Genomic DNA, 19,554 nt, shown 5'->3' with positions numbered 1-19,554 from the left:
AACAAGATATATGTATATCTTAACTAGCTAAATAAAACAAATGAAAGGTAAATTTTATATGGTTTGTAAAATCATATCAGAATATCAATAGAATATTTAATAGGTTAAATATGTTAGAACATGTGAAAATAGTTTAAATGTGTAATCAGTAATTGTTTATTTTGTAGCGTTAAAAGAAAAGAAAGAAGAAAATAAAAATAAAAGAAAGCTAGCTTCACCTCCACCCAAATTTGGAAACATCTATTCATGCATTTTACAGATATATGTGTGACATACACTATGTAGGAGAAAAACTTCAAGTTGTGAAAGAGAAAACCAGTGCAATGGCTGCCTGCATGGAGATTACAGTGCAATGAGGAAAATAGATGTGAATAAATGAATGCAATTGTCATCGAGAGGAAACCCAAGTAGCTACTGTAATGTAGAAGCCATGGACTTCAACAAGTCTTCATGTCTAAAACACCAAAAGCAATGGCAGCAAAAGCCAAAATTGACAAATGGGATCTAATTAAACTAAAGAGCTTCTGCACCGCAAAAGAAACCACCATCAGAGTGAACAGGCAACCTACAGATTGGGAGAAAATTTTCACAACCTACTCATCTGACAAAGGGCTAATATCCAGAATCTACAATGAACTCAGACAAATTTACAAGAAAAAAACAAACAACCCCATCAAAAAGTGGGCAAAGGATATGAACAGACACTTCTCAAAAGAAGACATTTATGTGGCCAAAAAAACACATGAAAAAATGCTCATCATCACTGGCCATCAGAGAAATGCAAATCAAAACCACAATGAGATACCATCTCACACCAGTTAGAATGGCGATCATTAAAAAGTCAGGAAACAACAGGTGTTGGAGAGGATGTGGAGAAGTAGGAACACTTTTACACTGTTGGTGGGACTGTAAACTAGTTCAACCCTTGTGGAAGTCAGTGTGGCGATTCCTCAGGGATCTAGAACTAGAAATACCATTTGACCCAGCCATCCCATTACTGGGTATATACCCAAAGGACTATAAATCATGCTGCTATAAAGACACATGCACACATATGTTTATAGCGGCACTATTCACAATAGCAAAGACTTGGAACCAACCTAAATGTCCAACAACGATAGACTGGATGAAGAAAATGTGGCACATATACACCACGGAATACTATGCAGCCATAAAAAATGATGAGTTCATGTCCTTTGTAGGGACATGGATGAAACTGGAAACCATCATTCTCAGCAAACTATCTCAAGGACAAAAAACCAAACACTGCATGTTCTCACTCATAAGTGGGAATTGAACAATGAGAACACATGAACACAGGAAGGGGAACATCACACTCCGGGGACTGTTGTGGGGTGGGGGGAGTGGGAAGGGATAGCATTAGGAGATAATGCTAAATGATGAGTTAATGGGTGCAGCACACCAACATGACACATGTATACATATGTAACAAACCTGCACGTTGTGCACATGTACCCTAAAACTTAAAGTATAATAATAATAAAATTAAAAAAAATAACTAAAGTCTAACAAAAAAAGATAGGGAAATGGAGTGAGTGAGAAGGAAAGATTCTTGGGGGAAAAAAAAGCTGGAATTAACTGAAAAAGTGGAAATAACATTTCAAGAAAAAGAAATGATAAAGTAAAATGACTGAGGTAGGAAATTGAAAAATCCATTTGAGAAATAAAAGAAGCCAAGCATTGGATGGATCTTAAATGACAAGTGAGAAAAAGGCACAAAACAAGTCTGAAGAGAAATACGTAAGGCTATTGCTTCTTATGTCTCTAGAGGGAAAAGGGGAAGACTGAACGATGTTAAGAGCAAATTCCCTAATTCACATGAGTGTTTTCAACAAACTATTCTGGCTGTGCTTTGTATAACATATTAAAAGTGGGCAATACATTCACTGGATTTCTTACTGGTAATGTAATCAGTAAGGTTGTTTACAATACAGTTTGTTTTAGATAAGGACAATAAAGGTATACCAAACTAGATTGAAATCAGCAATATTTAGGAGTTGGAATAAGTAAGAGTTAATGACTAATAAAACATATTGGAGATGATATTAATGAAAGGTATTTAGGATATGCAAGAAATGTCAATCTGGGCTTCTGATATAAATATGTGTCCTGTCTGCATCAGAAGGTAAATTAAGTCATAAGAAAACATGAGACTTCTTAGATGAGATTCTAATGTAGGAAGAGAATTGATTTACTTCAACATTTAAAAGTAAACTTGGAGAAAAAAAAAGCCAATAAATATAGTTGAAAAGGAACTCCTGGAGACATGGAAGGAAACCTGAGGGAAAAAAATACTTCAAGTAGTTAGTACAGGTTAAGGGTGCCCTATTCTGCTAAGATATAGAATATGGTGAAAATTTAAAAATATATTTACTGTATTTAGCCACATGAAGATTAATGATGATGTTAGTGAGAACAATCTTAGTAGAATGTAAAAACACAACACAATTTGGAGTATTTTGATACTGGAATAGGAAGTGAGAAATTTGAGAGAAAGATTGTTTACCAGAAAGGCACTATAGAACGCATTTAACCCACTATGATGAGTCTTTTATTTCAATGGCATTAGTTAACAATATTAAACATGAAATTATTTTATATAAACTTTCAGCTCCTTGGCTTTTCTTGAAAAATCTCATAATTCAATAATGCATTATCTCACATTACACCACAGACAATTAAGAATGGCTACAAATGAGTACCTGCTGTCTCTGTTCAATAGATAGTGTTCTTTGGAAAGTATTTCTCTGTGTGGGGTCTGGTTTTTGTATTGGTTCACAATGAGATAATCACATAGAGCTCTTTAAAACTGTCAATCAGTAAAGAGATAAGATAAAAGTCTATTCGTGATTTCTATACTTACTTCTGTGAGCACCACTGACAAAGCGTGTCTATGTCAGCAAAGTCCACAAATGTGATTTTGAATTGGACTGCTCTAGAATTTGCCTCCGTGCCAACTGTTCTTTGCAATCTCCTTGACATCGAGTTGGATATCACTTGCTATTTTGCATATTGTTCATGGTCTTGTTTTCTTATTGGAAAATTAAGAGGTAAAAATATTGCTTCACCCACTGCCTCTAACAAAAACAGACAAATTAAAGATACATTAAAAGCTCCACCAATATTAAGAAAGATGAAGAATATGACTTCAAGAAAGAAAAATATATTGATACACGATTAATAATCAAAACTAAGCTTATATAAAAAGTATACAAGTAAAATAGAAATTTGGGGGCCATCACAGTTGACATAATAAGTTGCCTGTTGTAGTCATTTGCATTTTTAATGTTGATATTCACTTTCAAGTAAGAGAAAGATGAGGTACTAAGAGAGAGTGAATGAATTGTTCAGATTGTTGTTGATGCATTTTTTTTCTCTCTTTTGGATGGGAAAGCTAGGAACTTTAAGTGATTATAGGATAAAAACAGGTAAGAGAGTGAGGTTGAACACTTAGTAGAAATAAGAAATATTTACAAATTCTGGAGAAAGAGAAAGACTGGGATCGAGAGAAAAAAATGAATGAGTTGATTTTTGGTAAAAGGAAGAAAAAAGAGAATTAGTAATTCATGATCTTAATCATTAATAAACTGAATAACTGAAAATTTTATATTTGTTAACATTGAAGTTTAATTATCTCGAGTTTATCTTCTTTTACTTTTATTTATTTTTTCCTTTCAGAAATGCCTTTAGACTTTGCCCATGTACTTTGTATCAAGCATGTTTGTATAAATTGTTATTTACTCTGGAAAAATGGATTTAACTGATGAATAATCTCTTAAAGCTCAAGTCAAGATTTTTCATTTAAGTTCCTTGTCAATAATGCAAATCTTACAACTCTCTAATATATTAAGAATAACTTGTTTTTGCTATTATTCATGAAACTCTCTATAAAATTAGTGATTTGAACTAGAAGTAATGGCATTTTATGCCTCAAATAGTAGCAAAATCGAAGTTACATACCTTAGAGTAAATATTGCAAGGTAAGTTAAATTATTATAAGATATTAGTAATATGAGTTATTCTAAGTCAGTTGGAGCTGGAGCGATTAATTTCTCAGCTCTAGCAGCCCTGAAAAAATTTTAGGTAACTGCTCATGGAAGAAAAAATTGAGTACTCATCTTAATAAACTAGATAATGGTCCATTATTTCAGCATATATCTCCTTTGTTCTATTTGATTTTTTTTTTTTTTTTTTTTTTTTTTGAGACAGAGTCTCACTCTATCATCCAGGCTGGAATGCAGTGGTGCGATCTCAGCTCACTGCAACCTCTGCCTCCCGAGTTCAAGCTATTCTCCTGCCTCAGCCTTCCAAGTAGCTGGGACTACAGGTGCGTGCCACCATGCTGGCTAATTTTTGTATTTTTCGTAGAGATGGGGTTTCACCATGTTGGCCAGAATGGTCTCGTTCTGTTGACCTCATGATCCGCCTGCCTCCACCTCCCAAAGTGCTGGGGTTACAGTGTGAGCCACCGCACCCGGCCTTGATTTTATTTATAGAAACAACTTAAAAGTAACATATATTTAAATATGTATATATAAAAGTAACATATATATGCATACACACAGATATATATAATAATGCATACAGTTTTTAACTAATAGGATAAGAAGCACTGAAATATTGCCATCTAGCACAACCCTTGAATTCTTTTGGTTTCTAATGTCAGTGCCTCTGGTCTCCATTCCATGATTCTGGGCAAGATTTCCCTTCTGAAGAGCAGCTTTGTCCCGCTTATTGACATAGCTTTGCCCTCATTTTGTCTTTTCTCATTATCACGAGGTGGCTGCAGGAGGTCTAGGCACTGGCTTCAGACAAGGCAGAAACTGACCGTCTCCACAATACCTGCTATGTGGATGTGCAATTTAAAAAAAGTTTCTAATCATTCACAACAAATTCCCTCTTTCTTAACATTAATCAGAACTGAGTCACATGCTGACTGTGTAAAGCAGTGGTAGTGATTGGAGAACAGGCATCTTTACAAAGAAGACTACCCACTTTATATTACACGAAGTTCCATATTGGTAATTCAGGTAACGTTTCCTTTTTAACAAACAAGCCAAATATATACTATAAAAAAGAGATAAAATGTTTCTCTTACATACTCAATAATATTCAGGATTTTTCTTAGGAGAGAGGAAGTACTCTGCTGTACGCAAATGGTTCTCAAACTGTGGTTCCTTGACCAACAGCATTATTATTATCTGGGAACTTGTTATGAACAGCATTCTCAGATCTTTCTTAGACCTAATGTACAAGAAACTCTGGGGCAGAGCCTAATAATCTGTGATTTACTAATTTTGTGGATGATTCTGTCGCACACCAGTGATTTAGAAATACTACTCCATGTTGTCACTTAGTAACAGAAGCAGATGGATACTTTGCCTATCTCAACAGGTAATGCTCAAAGTCATTATGGTCATCTCCAACCAGTTGGTGGAAAGGCAACCAGTCTGGAGAAGCACGAGAGGAAAGTTTACTAGACCCCACTTGGAATCAGTACATATAAATTCCATCCATTTTTCATTGGCTAAAGTTCAGTCACGTGGCCACACACGATTGTAAGGTAAGACAGGAAATTGCTGTGTGTGAAACATGACAGAATGTGTGTGAAGAAGAATGACATGTTTTGGTTAGAAATTAACAGTTGCCTTTACAACTGCTTCTCTCTTTCCATACTGAACTTTGTTCACATTTGACTGTGTCTTACACCATCCTGTTAAAAAATTTTCACATGAACTAATCTTGCTTATAATATTTATAGGGATTCTTCAATTTTATTTGCTTTGAGTTGTTTAATTACTATGCAACCTCTGGATTCCATCTCAAATCGCATTTCCTCAGGAATCAACTATATTATATCCTCTTCTTGCATATGCTTATGGTACCATATTGCTTTCTGTTATAGTTAATAGGTATCATGTTTTCTCCTCTACTTGAAGGCAAGGTCCAGGTCTGATTTTATTCACCTACTATCAACACACCTTGTATGATGCCTATACATAATAGAAGCTCTGTAAATTGCTTCTGAATAATAATAAAAATATTTTAACTATATATAATATATAATTTTATATTTATTTGAATAAATATATATGTATTCGAATTAGAATGGGCTACACATGCCTTATATAGGTGAAAATGTTTAGACAGGGAGTTATTTTCATAAAAATTAAAAAAAATTGAAAATCTTTGCTTTCTTATATCAAAAGAAAAATAGCATAAAATATAAATGCAGGCAATGCCAATTTTCATTTTGAATACTCTTTATTTTAAAGCATATCATCTTTACTTTAAATTTTATCTTTATTAGCAATTCTCTTCTTTTTCTTTCATGACTGAAAAAGCAACTGTGCTTCAAAACCTAACACCTCTCTTTCAGTTTGCAACCCCTGTTGAGACTAAGGATAACTGAAAACAAGTTTTCCTTAGAAAAGAATATTGAAGCCTGATGTGAAGGAGAGAAAAGTGAAGGCATTTATTGCTAAGGCATGGAGGCTGATTTGGAGTTTGAGAGAATAATTTATATCATCTCTTTAGAATTTTTTACACCCCATTTCTGAGCTTCCTTTTCTCTGAATCTTAATATTTATAAAAATAAAATGATGTCTAAGGATCTCTGAAGTACAATTTTATATAAATTTGTATCTGATTGAAAATTTGAGTTCTTTTAGATGTCCAACAATGTATCTAAATGTTCCACTGCAATTCTTGAATACAAAGAAGCCAGAACACAGTAACACTTGTTATAATCATCACATACAATGGAAGTATAAACTTTAAAAAAGGTCAGCCTTGTAGAGAAGGACTCTGTTGTTTGTCAGGCATTCATGGCACTTTGATTTTTTCCCTACTTTCATAACAAAAATTGCACATGAATTTCAAATGAGTGGGTATGAATTTCCTATCAAGATGATGTTCCAACTAATTAACCCATCCTCACTGTAATTTTAAACCTATCATCTTTGGGTTTTTTGATAACCTTCACAGGTTTATGTGGAAATGAAAGAAATGTCAACCCATATTTATGTTCTAACAAAAGGTACTAGAAAAAAGTTATGACACCATCAGTAGTTTCATTAGTTTCTTTCTCTGTTAGCAAAACTTTCCAAAGAAGTGTGAATTAATGTTTACAGAAACAAAAAATATTAACCACATGAAATAGACAGTTTTATGATATTGCCTACCTGCTCATGCATCAAACCAATGAAAAGCAATTTATAATTTTCTAGCTGTATTATATCTTACTCACAGAAACCAAATGTTTGAGCTACATTGAAAATGGCTACTGGACCCATAATTTTGGTCACAGCCTATGCCACAATGATTGATAGGTAAAATTGGATTTTTACTGTGAAAGTTTCAATCTGTTTATATCATGTGAGTGAAATGAATATATCGATCAATTGGGGTTTGAATAACTCTAACTTTATACCATAACTTTGTGTTGATACTCTGTAGTGATAGTCTGGATTTAAAGGGGGTATTTTTGTTTCTATATTGTTCTGTTTTCTATGCATGTTTGAATATAGAATATTCTGATAGAATCTCTAGGGGAAAGAAGTATTCCAGGAAATACCAATGGGGTACATTTTGCCAGATGACATTATGCCAGGCTGGTAAAAGGTAAATTTCCTTGAACAGAAAGCAATTTATTGTCTCAAGTGTTTTGTTAAACTTTATTTAAATTGCTTGCGATGTTTCCCAAGTGAATCATACCTTTACACATTTGATTGCTGTATTTTAAAACATTAGGTCTGTTTCTACATTTTTCATTTTGCTGTCCAATTTATTTTTTAAGATATTTCAGTTACTCAGAGGAATGTAATACACTCTGTTACTTTCATTTTCACATCTTTTTTGTTCTCTTGGGATTGTGTGTTGGTGGAGTGGGTGAGGAATGATGAATACATGTATGTGTAAAGATGGCATTTATTTCTGATGCTGCCAAAAAATACAGAAATAAAAAACAGACTGTGCATGACAAAAAATGTATAATATACATAGAATCTGGATAAAACAATGTAAATTTGTTGTGTAAATACATTTTGAAAGCCTGAATAATTTCCAACATCATGTAGGGTAAATAAATTAACATCATGTGTGTATGTACGTGTGTGTGCGCATGTGGGTGTATGTGCGCGTAAGTCTACATTAAAGTGAAATCATCTAATACTTTATTTGGCATATATATCTTTTCAATAAGTCATTCATACATTAGGCAGACCTGGAACATCTTAATTATATTTGATATGATAAATTTAAAAGTAAATTATATTAATATGGACATTGGTTGTTAATGCCAAATTAGCTTTATCTTGTTCCTGCTACGGATGTTTTTTACTTTATCACTTTATTTATAATAGATTTTCAAGTCAAAATAGGAGACTACATGACAAAATTATGAAGTCACTTTGGAACACCACAAAATTATGTTTCTTTACAAACCCCAGAGGAGCAATGATCTTCGGCTGTTCCCTGGACCTCATGCATATGATTTGAAGATAATATTTTGCATGCCTAATTATGAGATTGAAACACCTCTTGTCTTGGAAATACATACTGTTTTTATGTTGAAAACAATAGACAATATATTGGATTAGTTAAGTGTAAGTGATCACAATGGGGACAGCCTATACAGAGGTCACAATACAAATACTAGAAAAAGTGGCACATCATTTTCATTAGTGTATTTTATTTAGCATATCTCTTTTTAAATAACACCCCTTCCCTGATACTTAAAAGAAGAGGTGCTGTTCTCTACTGTCCAGATAAAGAGGCATTTCTAATATGTCAGAATTTGCCACTTTTTTTCACCATTAAAAGCCATCTACTGTAACATGTAGCAAAACCTTCAAGCTTGCTATCACTCCTCTGGGCTCCCTCCAAAGAGCAATTTATATCAGCTGGCAAGGTCATTAAGGAAACAGGTCAAAATGCAGGTGGGAAATGCAACCCTGTTTGGTAGAGTCTTAATGCATCCATTTATCAGGGACACAAGGTCATATCGATGGTGCTGAGTATTAAACCTTGATTTTCCAAGCATCTTATGGCAACTGCCAACTTGGGAGATGATATAAAATGTGTTAGAAACGTAAGTCTGCAGGTATATTTCTTAGAAGTATGTATATATGAGTTAAATATATTAATGATGTATGAGTTTATTTCAAAAATTATATGAAGCAAAATTTTTTTTTTTGCAAAATAGTACTGCAGCATGTCGTATTCTCTGGCACATTAAATACGGTTTTTATCTACTTATTGATTTCTAATATTCTAACATTCCTTTGGCAAATTACTAAAACATCATGATCTGGCTACCCTATCCCTAAAGTGATAAAGTTATGCAATATGCATTCTTTTTATTTTTGAGACGGAGTCTCGCTTTGTCTCCCAGGCTGGAGTGCAGTGGCACGATCTCGGCTCACTGCAAGCTCCGTCTCCCGGGTTCAGGCCATTCTCCTGCCTCAGCCTCCCGAGTAGCTGGGACTACAGGCACCTGCCACCATGCCCGGCTAATTTTTTGTATTTTTAGTAGAGACGGGATTTCACCGTGTTAGCCAGGATGGTCTCGATCTCCTGACCTCGTGATCCACCCGCCTCAGCCTCTCAAAGTGCTGGGACTACAGACGTGAGCCACCACACCCGGCCCTGCAATATGCCTTCTATAATGAGTTTCTGGTAGAAAAGAAACCACACACACACACACACACACACACCCCCCCCCCCGAAGTTACACATACATCTTCAAAAAGTCTAGATATTAACATTGCAACCTTGTCTTTCCTTTCAGTTTCCTCAGAAACCTCTTTCCAGAATGCCTGAAGGAATGCTTCAGGCCTTTTGAAAGTATATGCTCAGGAAGGTTGTATTATGTAGAGATAATATTCCTTTTGTTGAATGGGCAGCCATGACCAAATCAAGTTTCTAAGGTTAGTGTTAGATCTCTAGAAAATAAGAAAGTATAATGAAAATCTCTTATAATTATTTTTCCTTCTGTCTTTTTGATTTCTTCATCAGTACCCTGCTGATGTTCATATTATTGGTATACCTTGTTTGCTCATAGATCTCTCTATTAATAACCTACTCAGGCCAGTCTCTCCCTTAGGCATCATGGCTTTGTCTTTCCTGGTCTTCCTGCTCTCTATTCTTTCTCCCATACCACTGAGAAAGGAAGGAAGGAGGGGAGGAAGGGAGTGAGAAAGGGAGGGAAAGAAGGAGGGAGAAAGGAAGGGAGGGAGAAAGGAAACGAGGGAGGGAGAGAGGAAGGAAGGAAGGAAGGAAGGAAGGAAGGAAGGAAGGAAGGAAAAAAGAGAGGGAGGGAGGGAGGAAGAATTTACATAAATATATTTTAAGTCCATGTTTTTCACACGCTAATTATTACTAATAACAGTCTTCATCCCCAAAAGGTCATGTATACTGATTCATATAAAAATGTTGAAGCCCAAAGTGATATAACTTACAGTTTCCATTTCTAAATTTGTACTATTTAGGAATACAGACTTTTATAGATAACTTTCTGAGGTTTACATATTTTGGTAAAAAGGTGAGAGAATGTCTTGTTGCATTATGTTATCACAGAAATCACAATCAAGATGAATATTATTTGACTAAAACTAATAGAATGTAAAAATGGAATCTCAGGCAGAAGAAATAGCGGTTAACAAGACAAAGAGGCATTCAGTTGCCTGGGACGACTGAGAAAAGGTCAGTGTTAAGGGAAATTGGAAAGGAAGACTAGGGGCGTGCTATGTCAGTTTGGTCACCCTTCGAAGCAATCATGAAGATTGAATTAGACATGTACCAGGCTTATTACAGTAAATACGTGTGAAGGATGAAAGAGTTAAGAAACAGGAACAGGTGTGGTGAGCCTTCAGCCACCTTCAAAAGGAGAGAAAGAAATGAGGAAGATTGAATAGGAAGAGCCTCAGATTGCAGCGTGGCTCTAAAAAAGACTGCCAGACTGAAGGAGTATTCTCTATCAAAGATTTTATGTTTTGAGCAGTCTTGCATGAGGATTCCTACAAACTGAGGTTAAACAACTCTACAAACTGAGCTCAACATGCATATTTTTAATCTAAAATCAGATTACCAGTACAAAGGAAGGATATGGTTTTGCTATTGGCTGTGTTCATCATTCTCTGAGTATTTTTGCCCTTATGTTTTTGCTCATCATAGTTCTTACAGCTAGAATGCTGCTTACGTTGAAGAAATAATACGATTCTGTATCTTTTATAAAGTGTTCTTGGATTTCTCCAAAATTATTAGAATTTAACACATCTACCTCTACATCTAAGTAGTATTTTTCTTATGTCTTTTATGTGACATATTTGCACATACATACTTTTTACTAAAATTTAGCCTTCTTTCTTGAAATTATTTCTGACACTGAAAAATAGTAAACGCATAACAAAATATGTTAAGTTACTTGACCTAAACTATAAATAATATAAAATATCTACCTTTCAATGAAAAATTACAGACCAAGTAGTATTGATCAAGGGCACAAAATGGCTCAAAAAAGTACCATTTTAAATATTCTGGGAGTTGCTCTTCTTGTTGAAACTTCTGCTGCAACAATTGCCAGGTTGGAGTAATTGATTAATAAAAGTGTAATTCATGAAAGTTGAGTTATTTAACTCAGATTTCGGTGACATTATGTCTGTGAAAAATAAATTTAGAGTGAACAAAGGATTTGGCAATACTTGGATGCTCTCTGACTTTTCCAGGAACAGTTGCAGAACTGAAGACTGAAATGCATTAAGCTCAAAGCTGTCAACCATTACAATGGTCCTAAACTAGAAAGGATTACAAAATAGAGAAACTATATTGACTGGATACAGAAACATATGCAAAACAAAATAAAGCAAAGAAAAGAAACCATATATAATGAAGAAAAGAATAAGATATTTCATGACAAGGATTTACCATCAGATGATGAAGTTTGATATTTTTGGATATAATTAGGTACTTTAATTAAGACAATAAACATATCTGGATTTTGACGAAGATCAGAGAAAACTTCCCACAAAGATTTAACATCATTTCACCCTGGATGCCACAAATTGAGTATAGGTGATGTGTGTTTTGTTGGAAAGTTGGTGTGGACTATTCAGCTGATGAGCTAGTTATTTGACACAAACAGCATTGCTGTACCCTTCAGAAACTAACTTTTGAAGATCCTGAACTTGAAAATTAAGCAGAAAATTCATCACTTTACTTCTGCTTTAATATTGTGGACTTGTGACTGGTTTGTCTTTCCTATTCAAGATAGTTTCATATGAATTATTTTGTTTTTAAAGGAACAAGACTGGTTTGTCTTTCCTATTCAAGATAGTTTCATATGAATTATTTTGTTTTTAAAGGAACAAGAAAACTGATGTTTACATAGAGTTTATTATGAAAATATGGACAAATTATGTTTGTAAAATTTGCTGTGATTCAATTTATCTAACAAAGCAAGAAGTGTAACACTTGATCTCCTAAAATTAGCAACCTATGTTAACATCCTAATGGAACATGCTTAGCCTTTCCATCAAATATCAGGTCTGGCCCTAATGCCCTCTCAGTATTATAAGCAGGAGCAAAGAAAACCAGGTATATCCCAATATGTCATGCTCTATCCCCTTCCAACCTCCAGTAAAAAAGGGAGATATTTAATAATTGAGCCTTTCATATTATGGGACACATATTTGGTTCCTCTACTTTCATTTTTAACAGCCTTTTTGGGATATAATTTACATATATAAAATCCCTCCATTTAAAGCATAAAATGCAATGGTTCTTACCATATTTACAAAGTTGTATGAGCATTAACATGAACTAATATTTCCCAAAATAAACCTTGCATTCATTAGCAATGACTCCCTGTTACACTCCCCACTTCTCACGCCACTCCATCCAGCCCATTCCTAGGCAACCACTAGTCTACTTTCTGCCTTTATAGTTTTGCCTGTTCTGTACATTTTATGTAAATGGGAATTACATATATGTTTAGACAGTTGTTTTAATTTAATGGGAATCAGTGTTTTGTGCTTAGGTTATGCATATTTCATATTTGTGTAACAGGGCTTCCCAATCCTTTTCTCATACACTTTTTCTTAAAATAATTAGAGTTAATATTATTTGTAGAGTACGTATTATGTAAATTCATGTATTTTACCTTAGTAGTTTTCTAGTGTGAGGCTTTGGGCTTAAACTATTTTAATAAATATCTCTTTAATAGCCAATGGGGAAAATAGATGTTTCCAAGTTATTATCTACATTCAAAAAAGAAAATTACTCGTTGTTCTCTACTAACTAAAGAACATAAATACATGTGAATCTTCCTAGACCCAACCTATCAATTTCTAGTTGCTTTTCTGAGTTATGAATGGGTACTGGCCATGACATGGCTGAATAACCAAGTACCTGAGAGGAGCGAGTTTGAAAACAATAATGTCTGTGAACGTGGAATGAGAATGGACTAGTGGAAGGCACCGAAAGCGGGTGGATCTTGGTGTATCCTATCACCACCCACCAAAGAGTATCTACTGCACAGAGCCACCAAAAACCAAACGGAAATAATGGTGCATTAAAAGTACACCAGCCAGCATTTGTCCTCAGCCACCCTATCCTCCTACAGTGAACCCTTGGTGGCTGGTTTGGAGGTTAGGAATGACTGTACTAGCATTGCTTCCACTCATGTGCTTGTTTTTACATCAAGACTGATAAAATTATTCCCACTGCTGAATATCTGACCTATCCAGTATTGGCGACTGCCCCAACTCTCAATATGGTACCATTCTTTGAAGAGACCATCCACTTGATGTCTAGTTAATTACTTAAAACCCCTTTCTTCCTGGAGAAGGCAATAACTCATCTTTTTGTGATTCATACATATATTGCACGTGGTTTTGCCTCTTCTGCCCACGATGCCTCTGCCAGGGCTTTCTGAGTGGCTGGAATTCTGTAAAACTTCCCTTTGGACCAAAGGATCCTTTTGTAGCTAATAATTTTGACATTGGATGCATAAAAAGTGAAACCATTATAACCAATATACCTATATCTATATCTATATCTTTACATATCACCCAAAAGTTAGTGGCCTAATTGATAGAATGTGGAACGACTTTTTAGCTAGGATGTCAGCCTGGAGATGGCATTTTGTAGGGCTGCCAATCTGTCCTCTGGAATGCAGTACACATCACGTGTCCCCAATAGCTAAAACGCAAAATGAAAGAAAGGGTGAAAGTAGGATTAACAGCGTTCTTTATCATTCTTGACCCTTTGGAGAAGTTTAGTCCTCCTAACCTTGCAATTTTAGTCTCTGAAGGATTAAATGTCATGGTCCCTTTGTGGGATGGATTGTAGGTAAAAGATTCTATGACGATCCATAAAATCAGAATATTTCTTGTCCTAAAACTATGACTGCCATCTAGCAATTTTGGGCCTCATGTATATCAAAAATATCAGACCAAATAAAGGAGCTACTAGGTTCTCAGCAGTAATTATTACATAGAGCTAAGATTGTCACAACCTACTGAGGTGCAAGAAGCAGTAGATCTGAATATGAGACCCTCACTTCAGTGCCTCATAGTGTGTCCATGCCTGATGATAGCAGCAGAGAGCAATTGCAGTCCCAGCATTATAAGAAGGGCCTGGGTACAGGCAAGGTGTTCAGAACTGCTAGCCAAGGATCTGGGAAATATAGAATGGGTGGTAGAGAGGGAGAATGATGTACATTTATTATGGCATCAGAATCAGCCAGAGCAACACAGACTGTAGCTGGTTTCACTAAGCTTTCATTTTATGGCTTTCATAGAAATTGTGGCAATTACTCTGAAGTAACAGAGTGTGGTTGGTATAGGACATGTATAGATTAAAATGAACAAGGAGTGAGTCGTAGAGTTGCTCACGCATATCTGCCGAGAACACTTCTGGATTGACTTGCAACTTTTGTACACAGTTTCCTGCATGCCAACAGCTTCCTACATTAATTACCTCTATATCTCTCTGCTCCTCTGACTGAGGTCTTTCTCAAGCATGACAAAACCACACTTTGCCATACTCAGGTGCAACCTGGAATTGTGATTTTGTTCAATCTCCTAGGGTTAATAGTCAAACAATAAAAGATAAGAGTCAGAAGAAAACAGCCAGCCTCCCTGGCTTCTTAAGAAAACATTCCGATGTGGGTTACATAGTTTGCAAAAGGCTCACAGCATGAGTGAGCCCTCATTGCTTTTAACATTGCTATTAGTTAATGAACCTGTTATTACTTTCCTTTTTTCACGTATCACAACCCCATGTGCCTCGCTTGTACTTCCTAGCAATATCTATCACATAAACTGCCTGATCAAGGGTTACTTAAGTGCTACTTTTGATGGGAATTCAAATGGAAGCTATATATCAGTTTGAAATTATTTATACAATTTGGTTCATCATTTTGATGGAGTAACTTTTAAGATAATCTTCTTTTAAGAATAGATTTTTATGAAGCTTGTGTCATTAATATTCTTATTCCAAGCCCCAAAGCAAAAATATTTGTCCGAGACTGGCGTCCTGGATGGCTCTAAATCTCAATACAGAAGACTGATTTTTATTATTTCAGTTAGTAAGTGTGATAGCCAGAGTAACTTCTCTTCTCCCAAAGATGTCTATGTTCTATTCCCAGACACCTGTGACTAGGTTATATTACATGATAAACGGGAATTAAGGTAGCAGATGGAATTAAGGCTGCTAATCAGCTGATGTTAAACTAGGAAAATTATTCTAAATTATGCAGGGAGGCTAAGTGTAACCACAAGGGTCTTTAAATGTGGAGGACAGAGGCAAACATGTCAGTGTCAGAGTGATGCTATGTCGGGGAGAACACTGCTGCTGCTGGCCCTAAGATGGAAGGGACCAGAAGCCGAGGAATGCAAGCTGCCTCTAGAGGCTGGAAAAGGCAATTGCATTCTCCAGATAGCACACATTTCCTCAGAAGGCGTAACTTCTCTTGACTGTTATGGGCTGAACTGTGTTCCTCTGAAGTTTCATATATTGAAGTTCTAACACCCAGCACCTCAGAATATGTACTTGGAGATACAACCTTTAAATAGATAACTAACTTAAAATGAGGTCATTAGGTGGGCCCTATTTTAATATGAGGAATTTAGGACACAGACACATATGTGTATAGCATGAACATGAAGACAGCCAGCTATAAGTCAAGGAGAGCGCTTTAGAAGAAACCAGCCCTGCTGACACCTTGATCTCAGACTGCTAGCCTCCAGAACAATAAAAAAAAATAATCTCTATTTTTTAATCCACCTAGTTATTTTGTTATGTCAGCCCTGGCAAACAAATATAACCTTCTAAATATTTTGTCATATTTCAAATATAATGATATACTGGTGCTTTTCCGTTGCAATATTACATTTATGTAACTGATTGCAACACAATTACTTTTTACATTTTTAGTACACCTCTGAGAAGTAGGAATATGAAGGTTGCATTTTTAGTAGAACATGTAGAATTATAAATAGTTATACTTTTATAATATACCTTTCTTTGAATACTTGTATAAAATCGAATACTACTTAGGACTCAATTGATGTGCTGGAAGTTTGGAAGCTATTGATTTATTAAAAATATTTGTTCTTTCTCTCTCTCTATTTGGAGGGCAATGATGATATAAAGCACCTTTCCCATAAAAAAGTAGCACCACTGGACACAGTCTTTCTTAGAAGGAAGATATCCACTCAAACAGTTATTTTCCTTCTGAATTTATATTTTATTTTCAACCACATCTAAAGCCTCTAGAAAATGGTATTGAATGTTAAATCTCAAAATATGAACAATTGGCACATCCATATATTAGTGATTTCATAATGTCTTCCAGAAAGTAACCTGGCTGTTTTGCATGTTTTAACTAGTTGAATCTTCAAAAACTCAATAAACTATTTAGAATAACTTGTAATGTGATTAAACAACTATATATATAAGATGAATATGGGATATACTTGTAATTTAACCCTGAAAGTAATTCACTGCTTTAATGTTTCAACTTATGTAGAAAAAATTAAGATATGTACACAGTTTTTACATTATATTCATGCACACACACACGCATATTAAGGTTCATATAAATAATTTCTAGGTTAGTTGATTAACAAGATGTTTTTTATTTATAAAAACTATATCTCATTATTCTCAGTTATGTGCTGTCAGAGATGGAGATTCGGATTTTGAAGACAGTGATATGTATATAACAGGCACAACAATCAAGACTAATCAGCTAATCCACACACAATTTTATCTTGGCCTCTTATCATTCCTTTAAAAGTTATTCTGGCTGTAAGGGATGGGAGTGGCCATCTTCACCTCTCCCTGGGTGAAAATCTGGGGCAAACCTCATGGCTAACAGAGAGCAGAGAAATTACGAGAAATTTTAAAAGGATTGTTAAGTGGCAGCATAAGCTTAAAGCCCTGATTTATTCAAAATTTTAATCACTAATAATACTCCTAATGAAAGAATAACAGCCTTTTGTTAAACTAAATTCATGTGCCAGGCTGTATGTTCAGTGATTAATGATCACCTTATTACATTTTCCTGTAATTCATTAAGGTATGGGCTATTATTCTCTGACTTACAAAAGATGATCGAGCCATATAGATTTTTAGCTACTTGCCCAAATTTACATAGAAAATAAGTAGTAGAGCTGGATTCAAATCCAGGAGTATGATCTGAACCAGCACAAGCACCTGCTACTGACCTCCTGCTAAGCCTCAATCTTACCATTTGTCCACTTTGTCTTTTCTTTAGAGAAGGCTGGGAAGATTGGAGTGAATTAATTTAAAAAGACTGATACACAGTGGACTAGTACATCAAAAAGACTAAAATTTAGATGGTATTAATGCTTTTCCTCTGTTTAGTCTGGAATTATTTAACTGCTATAAGTATGAGATTAGAATAGTGAAGTAGTTTGAATTCTAAATTCAGTTTGAGTGGCGTCACTCATCTAAGTGTTCAAGCCATTGATAATTATAGTACTCACCCTTGTGCTAACTTAAAAAAATTCACACAATTTATACATTTGGAAAGAAGATTTTATTTTATATAAAGGCTTATCACCTACAAGGTGGCCCTCCTGACAGGTTGGGAAGTGTGGCCTTCAGCTGTCAGCAGACACATTGAAGGAGGAGGCATTGGGGAGGTGGCTTTATGCTAAATGGGCTGGCTAAACATACATATTCAGCAGGTTATAGGAGCAGCTATGAATATTTATTCATGAAGGTGGTCCTAACACATGTGTACTGAATAAACATGCAGGTTACATAACACCCATGTTCACCCAAGACTTATCATTTAAAGGTATACAATTAGCCCCTATCCATATAAAAGGTCTTTTCAGGACACAAAGGGGCTCAAGTGTGCACTCTCTGTAAACTGGCTGGAATCAGTCCATAGTTAGTGGTCTTATCACGAGAAAGTCACTGGTATCAGTCTCTTGTGCAATCAAAGCTGTAGTTATGGCTTGCAGAACACAGGCTGCAGGTCTACGTCTGGTGGTGGCTGGGCTGAAAATTGTTTTAAAATTCTTGTCTTAGGCCAGTGTTTGTCTAGCTACCAGAGAAAAACAAAACAAAACAAAAACCTATGGCAGTTAGTATATAGTTTATTCTTTAAGTGTAGGGGTGTGTGACTTTACCCTTGCCTGGCATGGTCTTAGGTCTTATTTATAAGTTGGCATCTTATTGACACAAAGAGTCCATTCTGTCAGTCTAACGATCTCTATTTTAACGTGAATGCTGGTTAATGTCTGGAAAAGGGAGTGGGTATAATGTGGGTGAGGCCTGTCTGACCTTCCATCCCATCACGACTAGGAATTAATTTTTAAGGTTTCTTTGGGATCCCTTTGGCCAAGATGGGGTTTGTTTATTCAGTTGCAAGACTTAGGGTTTTATTTTGTTTATAATTGTAATGATAATGATGAAAAAGTAGGGTAGAGGAAGAAAAAGAATATATAAATTTAATGTATGCCAGACCTGTTCATATTATTTATACTATCGATATGTTTTGCTTTGTTTTCCATTTTTGCAAGAGACCATTGAGACTTATACTATTATTTTCCTATCCCTTTTACAGATGAAGAAACTAAGTGATTAAGCACCAAGTCAACTGCACAAGATGTTATAATAATATGTTCGGCTTAACTTGGAACCATTGCAGTACTACCTCAGTCAACTTTCTTTACTATAATTGAAAGTGAATGATTACCAGCTTTTTAGTTAATATCAAAAAAGATTCATTCCAATCTAGAAGACTGCCTGCAAGCAATGCGAACACATGTGTCTAGTTTCTTTGCAGGGTCTCCCAGTTTCCCCTGTCTTTTTTCTTTCTCCTGGTGGAAAATCACAGAATGCTTTGACAGCTCTGTGACCCAGCCAACTTTAGATTTTTCCCAGTAAGCTTCAAACAAAACTGAGATCTCAAACATTCCCAGGCACTGATAAAGTTTTCTAGGTTTTTGCTCAAAGCACTGAAAGAAACTGGCCTTGGCCCTGAGCTAAATT

Source organism: Pongo abelii, chromosome 22 (assembly GCF_028885655.2).
Source record: "Pongo abelii isolate AG06213 chromosome 22, NHGRI_mPonAbe1-v2.0_pri, whole genome shotgun sequence".
Classification (NCBI taxonomy): Eukaryota; Metazoa; Chordata; class Mammalia; order Primates; family Hominidae; genus Pongo; species Pongo abelii.
Note: the sequence above shows the minus strand (reverse complement) of the source record.